Below are 13130 nucleotides of genomic sequence, written 5' to 3' on the forward strand. Positions count from 1 at the left end.
GACCGGTACCCCAGGAAAGGGTCAGATATGGAATTGCAACAAACCCATGCATGCGACCCATCAAACGACGGCATTTTCGATTATCTGATGAACGGTAAGCAGGAAAATAGTCGCAGACTATATCTGAACCGGTGGTGTTCCGGAACCGGTTCCGGGTGTCCCGCCGGAAGTGGCCAAATATAAAAGTGAAACAAACCCATGTATGCGACACATATAATCACCGCTTTTTCTGTAACCTGATGAGAGATAAACAGGAAAATAGTCTCTGACCATATCTGATCTGGTAGTGTTCCGGAACCGGTTCTGGGTATCCCGCCAGAAGTGGCCAAATATAAAAGTGAACCAAACACATGCATGCGACACATCAAATCGCAGCTTTTTCTATAACCTGATGAACGGTAAATAGGAAAATAGTCGTGCACTATATCTGAACCGGTAGTGTTACGGAACCGGTTTCGGATCATATCTGAACCGGTAGCATCCCGAAACCATTTCCTGATGTCCCGCCGGAAGTGGCCTAATTCATACATGCGACACATCAAATCGTAGCCTTTTCGATAACTTGTACGATAAGCAAAAAAATATGCAAAGCCCACATTAGAAACTACTGATAGTGTTCCGGAATCGGTTCGAGGTGTCTCGCTGAAAGTGGCCGAATGCAAAAAAAAACAAAAATTTGCGACACATCAAATGGCATTAAAAGTATCCTGATGAACGGTTACAAAGAAAAAATATCTCAGATCATGCTTGGGAGAACTAGTAGTGTCCCGGAATCGGTTCCCGGTGTCCCTTCGGATGTGGTCAAATGTAAAAGGGAACCAAACTCCATGCATGCGCTTCATCAAACTGCGGTTTTTTCGATAAGCTGATGAACGGTTATTAAGAAAATTAGCTGAGATTACGTAAGAGACCACCGCTAGTGTTCCACAACCAGGTTTCAGGTGTCCCGCCGGAATTGGTCAAATGTAAAAATGAACCATGTAAATTTTCCGGAACCGGTTAAGAGTGTCCCACTGGAAATGGACATATATAAAAGTGAATCAAACCCATGCTTGCGGTACATCAAATCGCTTTTTTGTGAGTAACCTGATGCATGGATAATAATAAAATAGGCACAGTCCATAGAAGTTACCACCGGTAGTGTTTTTAATTCCGGGTAACCTGATTAACAGTTTTCATAAACTCAGACCACATTTAAATATACCGGTAATGTTCCGGAATCACTTCCGGGGGTCTCGTAAGCAATACAAAATAGACTGAGACTACATAGGAGGCTACCGGTGGTGTTGCAGAAGCAGCGTTGGGTGCTTCAGCGGAATTACGAAAGTGAACTAAATGAATGCAAGCGATGGATATGTGTAAGAGAACCAAAAACCTAACAAATAAACTAAAGCGATCTCGTTAAATCACACAATTTTTGATTCCTGAGACGTAAATTTACAGTAGGATGGGTCAACGTTGTATGGAAAAATTAAAATTTAAGCGCATCAGCCCCGAACATTCTTTTAAATCTTTATTTGCGTCCAAAATTACTGCGCAAAATTTTGATGCGACTGGAGGGCGAGCACTGTACATAATGTTGTTTATATTTAAATGTGATATAGCATTGGCAATTCAAATGACTACATTACAAATTTTACATGGAACTTGTAACCAATGATAATAAAATATAGCATAAAGTGTGCAGATTAAACTTTGTCAAAGTGATCTGTCCTGGCTAGTAATTGTCATCTTGGTATGAATCAGCCTCCAGTGAAGGTGGTCAAGCAGTCAACTAAAAGGTCTGATACTTTCGGCTCTGCCCATACGTTGAACATAACGTCGGAATAAGTACCCCAATTCGATGCTGACCTTGAATTTCTAAATAAAGTATTCTCATGATCCAGAAATTCGTAGGTGGTACAGTCCCAGATCGCCGTTATGAGCATTTCCTCCTTCTCGTCCGTTACCAAAGCACAGAGATTTGGGGCTGATCACTGACTCTAAGGCAAGATTGATTGCGTCGACGGAAAGATGATGAGTACATATTCGACGAGAAAGGCACTATCACCACTAGGTGGATTAATCTGGGTTTTTTTTTAATTAAGAAGAAAGCAAATTTTCTCAGGAATCCAAAAAAAAAAGCCGGAAAAACTTTGCCCGGAGTTCTCGCGGAAAATTAAAAAAAAACATAGAGGAGACTGGGGAGAGTTCCTTTTGCGTGGTTCGTTCGTATGGAAGCCGGAGGCCGGTGCTGCTGAATGCGATTCAGTTTTTGTTATTGTTTTTCATCGTAATGTCATTCGCGTGTGCCGGAGGGAAGATGAATTCAGTTTCCTTTTGCGTGATTCGTCCGTGTGGAAGCCGGAGGCCGGTGCTGCTGAATGCGATTCAGTTTTTGTTGTTGTTTTTCGTGGTAATGTCATTCGCGTAGGGCCCATATAGCCGAGGCGGTAAACGCACGGGTATTCAGCATGACCATGCTGAGGGTGACGGGTTCGATTCCCGGTCGGTCCAGGATCTTTTCGTAAAGGAAATTTCCTAGTCTTCCTTGGGCATAGAGTATCTTCGTGCCTGCCACACGATATACACATGCAAAATGGTCATTGGCAGAGGAAGCTCTCAGTTAATAACTGTGGAAGTGCTCATAGAACACTAAGCTGAGAAGCAGGCTTTGTCCCAGTGAGGACGTTACGCCAAGAAGAGGAGAGGAGGAGGAGTCATTCGCGTGTGCCGACGGGAAGATGAATTCAGTTCCTTTTGCGTGGTTCGTTGTTGTGGAATCCGGAGGCCGGTGCTGCTGATTGCGATTCAGTTTTTGTTATTGTTTTTCGTCGTAATGTCATTCGCGTGTGCCGGAGGGAAGATGAATTCAGTTTCCTTTTGCGTGGTTCGTTCGTGTGGAAGCCGGAGGCCGGTGCTGCTGAATGCGATTCAGTTTTTGTTGTTGTTTTTCGTCGTTATGTCATTCGCGTGTGCCGGCGGAAAGATGAATTCAAGTCCCTTTGCGTGGTTCGGTCGTGTGGAATCCGGAGGCCGGTGCTGCTGAATGCGATTCAGTTTTTGTTTTTGTGATTTCTTCACCTCGGCGTGAAGCAAACAATAGCGCGTCAGATTGCATATTTTATCCCGTCATTTGTAGTATAAATTTATTATGAGACCACCTGACGTGGGTAGTCGATTGTTTGCTTTCCGCGTAAAGCGAATAATAGCGCGACAGCCTGCATGGCATGATTCAAATACAAAAGGTCATATTACTTATCAAAGTGAATCCAGACCCAACGATACCTTCCTTACTAACAACCAACCCTTCCTTCAACCTTTGGTGGAGACGTGCGGTAAACGCCAACTTTCACATAACAAAGGTTGATACTAATATTCCTGCCCTCTTCCAACCTGACTGCAAGGACGTGGCCGGCGCCGTTATTGTACCGTTAAATAGAGTCTCTGAAGCGTGCACAGTGAGAACTTTGACCACTCCCAGTCAATTATTCAGTTGATTCATTGTGCAACTTTCATTGGTTCGGGTCAATCACGGAGTAGCAACCATAGATATGTGCAGTCAGTCTAAGCTAAGCTAAGCTAAAAAACATAGAGGAGACTGGGGAGATTTGATCCCTTTTTTTTAATTTACCTGAAACGTTAACAAAAACACAAAACTAGATCCGATTGCCGTGCAAAATGGCAGGTAAACATCTAGCAAGTTGATACACATTAAATTATTGTTCAAGTTTTCAAAACTGTGTTTTTATGGAGGCATGTCTTATGATGTATTTTTCAAAAATGGGCGACACTTGATCCCCCTTTGAGCTCATGGTTTATTTAAAGGGAAAATAATTCCAGAGTCTTCCTATTCATTTTCTTTTCGAGTTTTCTTGTATTTTCGATGAATATGGAGTGTTTGAAATTGCAAGATTTCCTTCAATTTTTAGGGAGATGCCGTATTTTCAAAATGAGGAGACTTGATCCCTCTTTTCTTGGTTTGTACTAAAGTTATAATTATCTGACACATTTTATCGTTGAATAGACTAGAATTCAAAGTAAATAGAGGCTTCCGAATAGAATTTTATTTTTCACATGTATAATGTGTGTGTAATCCTCGAGGGATCAAGTCTCCCCATGTCATTGTTGTGTATACTAAGCAGAATTAATTAAAATATGTTAACAACAGCCTTATTTGGATAAATAAGTTTGAAAGTATTTTATTTGAACTATATGCTGTGAAATTTTGACACGATTTGGTTCACTTTTCACAAAGTTATTGAGAATTTTCGGAACCGCCTAAAAGATTTCTGGTAGACTGAAAACAAACCATCAGCCGTTAAAAAATAATGCAATGTACAATTGAAATCACTTGTAGCCAAAACATAGTCGTTTGTCCAGGAGTAGTTCTGGAAAAATTATGCTAGAAGAAAAATGTTTTTGATTCCGAGCAAATATTGGGGGAACAAATCTCCCCAGGGATCAAGTCTCCTATTTTTGAGACGGTGTTTTCATAAGCTTTGATCGAAATTTTTTGGAATGCACTTTTTTTCGTTCCTGAGTTATGACCAATTTTGTGAAAAATGACCATATAATATATGCGTACATGGTCATTTTTCACAAAATTGGCCATAACTCAGGAAATAAAAAAAAGTACATTCCAAAAATATCAGCGATATTTTTTTTTAAATTTTTCTCTAGTTTTTCCGGCTCTCTTTATGAATTTTCTCAATGGTGAAAAATTTTGTGGAAAACTTTTTCCACTTCATATTTTTTTTGGATTCCTGAGAAAATTTGCTTTCTTTTTCATTAAAAAAACTTCGTTTCTACAATGCTTCGTTCTTGAGTTATGATTTAAAAAAATATGAGGCACATTTGGACATTTTGCAACAAAATTGGCCATAACTCAAAAACGGAAAAAAGTGCTTTCAAAAAATTTCAGCGATCAAATCTTATAAAATAACCTCCTCAAAACTTTTTTTTTTGATAATTTTCCTCGAGTTCGGGCATAGTTTTTCCGGCTTTTCTTTATGAATTTTCTCAACTGTGAAAAATTGTGTGGAAAACTTTTTCCAAATCATATTTTTTTCGGATTTCTGAGAAAATTTACTTTTATTTTCTAAAGAAAACTTTGTTTTTACGATGCTTCGTTCTTGAGATATGATTTTTCAAAATAGTGCCAGAAAAAAAACAAAAAAATCCACCTGAGTTTTCTGGGAAAATAGATAGTTTTTTATTTTGACGTAGCCTAATGGTGTAGACATTAACCCTTAAAGGATGTGGACAGCTTACTTTCACTCATACCTTTTGATTCATTCGGTGGATAGTCAAAATCAATGGGATTAGTTGTGCTATCATATGCATATATGGAGGTTACCCAACTAACATTTATTGTGAATGTAAACGTCAACAAAGCGTCCTCAATACGGCTTGATGCTGAGTTACTGTGTTGTACATATAGATGGAAGCTTCTATGCAAGCCCTATACCAATAAATCTGGCGAACTTATTCAGCATGTATATGCTGTGCGAGAAGCTTCTATGCCACCAAGTCATAGGGTAATTCGCCAATTGTTGAACGGTTAGTACTGGCATTTTGGTTTTCGTTTGTTTTTCCGTGCATAATTGCACTTTAGTTGAAAAATATCCAGTGAACGTCTAGATCTACTTGTTCCTTATACTGCCCATTGAATTTGTATTCCCTCAAATTCCATTTTCTAAGAGTAAACTGAACTTTTGTATGGGAAGTCTGTAACCCAAATGTTGAACGCTTGCTTAAGCCAACTCATCCTAATGTTGGACGATTCTCGCTAATTGTTGAACGGTTGAAGCTTTGTTCGTAATTGATGACGTGTAACCCGACTTAAACCTATCATTCACCTGTTTATATTTTGGGCACCAAACCCAACATAGACCCAAAAATTATCCGATGTGGGTCCAACAGTGGTCCAACATTTGATAAAATTTGACCCGACTTTGACCCGACATCCGATATTTTTTCACTCTGGCGGAATTTTTTCCGGGTTTTTCGAGTTTTGTGCCCAGCTAGTCCCAGCTAGTGACAATTCATTTAAATGACAAGGGATCGCTCATTTGAAGAGAGCTCTAGTGAACTGAAATCGTTTTCAACATGACTAAATGCAAAAATGGCTGAAAAGATTTGATTAGAAGCAAAAACGACAGAAGAAAAGTACGCCTTTAAAAGCCCCTGAAACACTCCTGGAAACCCATGGGACCCACTCAACCCCCAAGAACACTCATGGAACGACCCTGCAATGCTTTAAAAACCCGCAGGTTGCTCCTGGAACGCCTTGAAATATTCCTGGGACCCCCTTAACACTCTGAATCCCTCTTGAACACCTCTGGAACGCCCTTGAAACCCATTGAAAACCACTGGAACCTTCCTGAAGCCCGCTGGAACACCCCTGGAACATCCCTGGAACGCCCTTGAAACCCCATAAAATTCACGGTAAGATAAAGTGAAAAAAAATCTTGCAGTCATGCTTACATCGTAGGTTGTGCTAGTGTTCAACAATTGGATCATGGATGAATAATGATAGTGTGATAATAAAAATATTTTTTTCAAATTAATATACAATGAAAATGTGATTTTAAACAATGTTAAACTGTCAAGGACATCCTTCCAGTTCTTGTAACTATGGGGTGCCTTTGATATTTGTGGACGATTTGGCCGCAAAGCTTATTTCGTAACGGCAATTTCTTAAAATTAATCTTAAGAATTGTGCAGTTTTCGTATCATCAGCGGTACAAAATTTTCAATCAATAATTTTGACGAAAAATATGTATAATTTTGAAACTTAATTGGAGCAATATCGTGACACACATGTATATGCATCTACATCATACGTTTACGTTAAGCGAAAATTACTTAGGTAAGATTTATAATGAAATTTTCAGAAACTGTTCAACATTTGGGTAGTGTTCAACAATTAGCGAATTACCCTAGCTCTTTTCTCGGCTCCTATGTAACCACTAACTGAATAACATCTTGAGAAGGCGCTTTTTCAGCCTTTTCGCAGTTGTTAACCCTAAAAGGGATACCTGGGGTCCAATTGGACCCCAGGCGCCTTTCAGAGCTCGTCTTTGTTCCAACACACTCAGCGAGGTGACGAAACTGAGGCCATGAAGGTATCCCTCTTAGGGTTAAATAATAGTTATACGGCATCCTCAAATTAAACGTTTAAATAAAATTAATTTATGGATATCGTGACGCATTACATGTGGAACTGGTATTATCACTTTTAAAATTGAATAATTAAATTACTTGCCGCTATTTGGAATCGAACTCCCGATCTCCGTATCCACTGGTCCCGATGATGTCCTCGCTGCCACACTGCTATATATAAATAACATAGAAAATAGCCCGTTTTGTTTTACTCCAGACAAGGCTTCATAATTGTGCCACAAGAAACCTTACCCAACTTCATCTTGCTGCAAAAGCTTGTGAAACGTCAAACGCAATAATGTTTACATTGAACAAGCTGTGTGATTACGTCAACAGGTTCTTCGTCACAGCTTCTAGCTGAAAGAGGGTTCTTTAAATGGCTACGAAGCGCTGCTGTTTTGTGTTTTGGCAACATTACAAAACGTTCTGTATAAAAGCATCTGTTGTAGTGGCTGGGACTCTTACTCGTTTTGCACATCTTCCGGAGAATCTTTCGGCATTGAATTAAAGTGCTATAAAAGCAACCCAAATAATTTCACAGCACAGAGATGGATAGCTGTAGAGAATTTGTGTAGTAGCTATATATCCCGCTTAAAGTTTGTTTTGACAAAAATGTTTACATCCGACAAGCCGTGTTGGTAAACACACAGTTTATTTATTACAGATTCTAGCCGTAATGAAATCGCATAACGGCCTTTAAAACGCTGCTGGTTTGGGGATTCGTCAGTATAACGAATTGTACTGTATAGTAGCAGCTGTTTTGTTAGTGGGGACTCCTATTCGATGTGTTCAAGTTTTCACATCTTCCGGAAAATCTCCCGGAGTTGGAATAGAGTGGAGTAAAGGCAGCCCGAGCAGAAGAAAATAACAACAGCATAACAAAATGCGTTATTTTGGCAAAATAACTGCATAATGGAATTAGTTATTTTTATGTTATTAACATAACATATTGAATTATAAACTTGTCTGTCATAAGCGGCAAAATAACAAGTCACATAACAAAAAATTGTTCCTTAAAAATCAATTTCATAACATGTTTTGTTATTGTCAATAACAACTTAATAACAGTGAATTTGGGAAATATTTCAATAACAAATTTTGATATTAAAGAGTTATTGATAACATGCCGAAAGCAAAATTAGTTATGATATCAAAGAATCGCACATGCTGTTGAATAGGATGCTTAACTGGAGGCGATATGCGTACACTTTACCCATGGTTAAATGAAAGCATGTACGCATATGGCCTCCATATTAGCATCCTTTTCTACATCATATATGACTTCGTGTTGGCTGAGAATTAAGGTGGCCCACACTTATATGAAAAACGAAAATTTCGAAAAATGGCAAGTCTTACCTCCTCAATCAGTTGTTTTAGACTCCCAGAAGCTACGTTCAAAATTTGAGTAAAATCGGTTCACCGAGAAAAATTTCTACTCAATGACTGAGTTGGCCTTACTCAGAAATCGAAAAATCCTTTGTTTTCTTACTCAGTTTCGGCTAAAAGTGGGACAACCCATTGGCAATGGGTTGTCCCACTTTTAACGGAAACTGAGTAAGAAAACAAAGGATTTTTCGATTTCTGAGTAAGACCAACTCAGTCACTGAGTAGAAATTTTTCTCGGTGTTGAGCCTAAGGGGGCGCTCAAAACGCTTGAAGTTTGTATGGGAAAACTTGGCCAAATGTATGCAGAAATTTTAAGTTTTCGAATTTTGCCGCTATGTGGCGCTGTAAGCGTTCAATAATCAAACCCTTTGGTATTATTATAGACCGCAAAGTGATCTAACGTCTGTGAAAAAAGTTATACCCTAGGAAAAGTGAGGATAAACTTTATTGTTATTTTTCCAATACATGTAAAGGAATAATATCAATAATGAAATCTCAATACTTTGCCTAGGGTATAACTTTTTTCACAGCCGTCGGATCACTTCGCGGTCTTCGACAAAGTTCTCTGGCATATAGTCACCTACAATAATACCAAAGGGTTTGATTATTGAACGCTTACAGCGCAACCTAGCGGCAAAATTCGAAAACTTATAATTTCTGCATACATTTGGCCAAGTTTTCCCATACAAACTTCAAGCGTTTTGAGCGCCCCCTTAGGCTCAACCGATTTTGCTCAAATTTTGAACGTAGCTTCTGGGAGTCCAAAACAACTGATTTAGGAGGTAAGACTTGGTACTTTTCTAAATTTTTGTTTTTCATATAAGTGTGGGCCACCCTACTGAGAATGCTATACATATTTAGACCAGCATGTGAGAATGGCGGAACAATTATTGCGAACTTCAGTTTCTCTCTTCCCTCATAGGCGTATTTTCAACTACAGTCGGAACCCGCTCGTTGAGCCACAACCTCCACCCAACCAACGAATTCGATTCGCTAGTTGGGTGAAGTGACAGCAGCACAGGGGGCGTACGCATTGTTTTTTTTTTAAATCATGTTTAGGTTGGAAGTAAAAAGTATTTTTTTCAATTTGTTTTACATTTAGAGCAAAACTGATACGTTTTGCAAGATACATATATGGCCAATGCGAGAAATAATTATTTTCACCCATTTTTAGTCGGTGAAGTGAAAATATAGATGTTTATGAAACCACTCGGACCAAAATGCAAGCACAAAACGCTCTCAATGATCGACAAAATAAAGATTGCCGATGTTTTGCATTTGTTTCGAAGTAATTGTACATATTGTTTTTATTTAAGAAATATGAAATAGAAATTCTTCTCGATTATCAGTAAAGTTTAAGAAACCTAAAACTCATTAGCTCGCCCCTCGGTATTACAGATTGGTTGTCATTTTCAGTTTGACATTGAACTATGACATCCAGGTGCTTTTTAGTTGGCTGACAGCTCAACTAACGGAGCCCCAACTAAAAAGCCACCCAACTCTTAAGCCCCCAACCAGCGGGTCATGACTGTATTCATGTAATATTTTACCACAAATAGGTAGATCGGACTTCATCCTCTGGAACGACAGGGAAAACATGTGAAAATATAAAATATTTCTGAAAAGTCCCATTCAAAACCATCTACAAGTTTGGATTCAGCTGTCTGTATTAGCTTCGTTCGTTCAAACAAGTTTACTCAATAAGTTTGACATTTTTATCATTGAAATTCTCATGTCAAAGGCGGAGTCTGTAACGTCCTTTTCAAACCCCACCCAATATCGTCTGCTATGTTCTCGTTTTGATGTATGTAGGGTGCTGCGCCACTTGGGCAGTGGCTGATATTTTGGGAACTTTTCAGCTACAACTCAGTCAATTTCGAACCTCGCAGCGCCCAGCAGGGACTTGGTTTTGTACACATTACAGCACCTCCATGTCACGGAATATACCACACCTCTTATCAAATGTGATACCGTAAGCATAACTCGCGAAATACTGTACACAGAAAAAAATATGTAATTAAAATTCAGCAAGAAATCATGCACATAAAGGGAATGCCAGAGTTCGTGCACTTTTACATGAGATATAATGTAAAATTACACTACCATCGTGTAAATTTCCGCCAACCATCACGTAAACCATCATGGACACCAACCGGTTACGCGACTATTAGCGGAAATTTACGCGAACGTAACGTAATTTTACATGATATCTCATGTAAATATGCACTAACTCTAGCATTCCCTTTATGTGCATGATATTTCGCTGAATTTTACATGAATATTTTTTTCTGTGTAAATAACGTTGTTGAATGACGTAGGATTTATTTCAAAACTTGTTTTAGTTTTGATAGCAATAGCATAAAGTATTTGTACACTCTCAATAATACAATAATAATTAAACTTGTTCCACAATAAAATGTAATATTGAAATGTTATTTAATGGCTGTATACCAATAGCTTGGACATAACAAAATAAGATTGTCCAACAAAACTTGTTATGGAAACGTAATGCCTTGATAATACAATAATAATAAAACGAGATATAAAAACAGGTTTTGTAATTTTGTAGTTATTAATTTGATATTCCCCTCTGCTCGGGAGCCCCAGTGACAAGCAATGGATTTCTGAAAACCGAGTTTGGTAGCTGGATGGTGCTTGTTTTGCAGCCGTGTATTAGCTTATGCTTTATATTTGACTAGCTTTCCTTTTATTCAGCGTTGACTGCTTTTACTCGATGGTTACACAACAGAAAGCAAATGACTGAAGCTTATAGCGCTGAAAATGTTAGTTGGGTAAGCTATGTTTTATGATGTTGAAGATATAGCTGTAAATGTAGTATTCACCTCTTATTTTTCACTCGATTTCAGGTAATATTTCTATGTAAATGTGATATATTTTAATGTAAATTGGCCACACCTCTTTGTTTGGGTTGTACCTCATAGGTAGAAATGATTTATGTCATTTTACAGCTGTACCATAGATCTCCGAAACGTCCAGAAGTTTTGAACTTAGTCAACTGAAGACAATTAATTTTGTTTACTTTTTAATTCACTCGAAGTTTATTCATTACCTACAATCAAAGATATATTCTTAAACATGAAGTGATGCTAGTCATGACCTGGTGATGTTCTAGGCAACATGAAACGTTCTGGAGTGCTGATTGTAAGGCCTTTACCTGTAATAGTATACTAAATTAATGTATGTATGTCAGAACAAATTTAATTAGATCCATACCTGTAAATTAGAGTATTGACTCCAAATCAATAACGATTCCTTAGGCCATCCAAATCATTCTGGAGTTTTAAGGTCTTCATATCTACACTCGTAACCATGCATTGGATACATTTCAAACTTGGTATAGTGCGTTTCGGTAGTCATAGAAGGTCAGTTGAATCATATGATACTTGTATATACATATTAGAGGTATCCTGGTTTATCCAAACTATTTTGAAGTTGAGATATATGGTTTAAATTCTGAATTGACTATCAATAGAGGTGCGCAAATATCAGAATTCACTCATTTGATTCATACATGACGTGGGAGAAAAATTTCCAGAGCGTCAAAAATACCTGGAGAATCCTGTAATATTGTGTGTTTAAGACCTTAAAATCTACACTCGTAACCAAGCATCGTGCACATCCAAAACTTATTATTGTGTGGTTTAGTAGACATAGATGATAAGCTCAACCATATATCATAGAACTTAGAGTTGTTCTAGATCATCTAAAACATTCTGAAGCGAGATATTCGGTTTATATTTGTAATGACCTGTCATTTAATGCACGAGATGCACGAATATCAGAATTTATTCCATTCAGTTCATACATGTAATGTAAGTCGTGGGAGATAAATTTCCAGTACATCAGGGATATTTAAAGTATGTATCACTTATCTAGTTAAGGACTCCAGATCTACAATCATAACAAATCATTGGTTACACTTCAAACTCAGTATAATGCATTTTATTAGCCATAGAAGAACAGTTGTATTACGTGATGCTTGTATATACATTTTAGAGGCTTCCTGGATCATCTTAACTATTCTGAAGATGAGATGGATGGTTTGATTTTCTAATGGTTTAACTAAAGGCAATGATTTTAAAAAATATAAGAGGTGATCTCAGATGTCCCTGATAATCGGGAAATTTGTCTCACATTACTTGCAGTCCATAAATCAATCAAAAGGGATTAATTCTAATATTTGCTTGAATCTTCCTCAGGTCATCTGATATAACTGACACTGAGGAAGATTACAAGTCGTAGTCGAAACACGCGTATCTGTCAAAAGATAAGCAACATAGAGCGGAATCAAAAGGTACAAAACTGATTACACTCATTCGAAGATATCATCATCAGTTTGTAAAACCAATGACAACGTATTGCTCATTTGTAAGTTTAGAAACATTGCCTTTTCTTCACATAGAAAATAAGTTCAAATTTCAGGTCATGGATCGCATGCTTCGTACTACCTATTATAAAATGGCAGGTGCTTTCCTCACACATCAAAGGTTTGCTTCAACCTGTCGTCTTAGCTTGAGTGGTAAACTTGAACTTTCTCTCAAGATCCACGCTGTTTGACAAAAATTCGTCTAGATAAC

The sequence above is a fragment of the Aedes albopictus genome, chromosome 3, assembly GCF_035046485.1.
Source record: "Aedes albopictus strain Foshan chromosome 3, AalbF5, whole genome shotgun sequence".
NCBI classification, from domain to species: Eukaryota; Metazoa; Arthropoda; class Insecta; order Diptera; family Culicidae; genus Aedes; species Aedes albopictus.